This window comes from Crocodylus porosus, unplaced genomic scaffold (assembly GCF_001723895.1).
Source record: "Crocodylus porosus isolate Cpor-Errol unplaced genomic scaffold, CroPor_comp1, whole genome shotgun sequence".
Taxonomy (NCBI): Eukaryota; Metazoa; Chordata; order Crocodylia; family Crocodylidae; genus Crocodylus; species Crocodylus porosus.
In genome coordinates, this window is record NW_017728886.1 from 158,734,511 (window position 1) to 158,735,071 (window position 561).

The following is a 561-nucleotide window of genomic DNA, read 5'->3' on the forward strand; positions in this document are numbered from 1 at the left end:
GAAATACCTGAAGAGGGCCTTTTCCTTTTTTTCTTTTTTCCCTTTTTGCAGCACTGGGAGGCTACAGGTGCATGTGCGACCACCACGGCAGAGCAGCAGCTGGACTTGCTCTCTAGTTGGATGTTGCCCTGGGCTTCTAGGGCCAAGGTCAAAAGAAATCCCAGTCCCTTCAGCACCATGTCACCATAAAACCTCCCACTCCCTGTCATCCAAACCTCTTTACAGCTGAAAAGCCCAATTAGCACGGGTTACAATGATCACTGCACTGCCTCCTTCCCCCTCCCTACGCATCCCCAGCAGAGGCTACGGCGAGCAGCCAGACAAACCCCGGCAAGCTCCAAAACCTCCCCACTCAAGCGGCACTCTCCACGGCGCATGCGCCACGCGCTCCGCCCGCCTTCGGAATGTGTGCGCGCGCGGGCGTGCAGCTGGAAGTCATCGCGCTGGGATTGGCGTCCGCGTTGCCACGGCGACCGCCCCGGCGGCGCCAGCTGGGCTGCGGCGTGAATGGGTGATGTCACTAGCCCGGCGCCGGCCAGTCTGGCCGGGCGGGAGCCAATG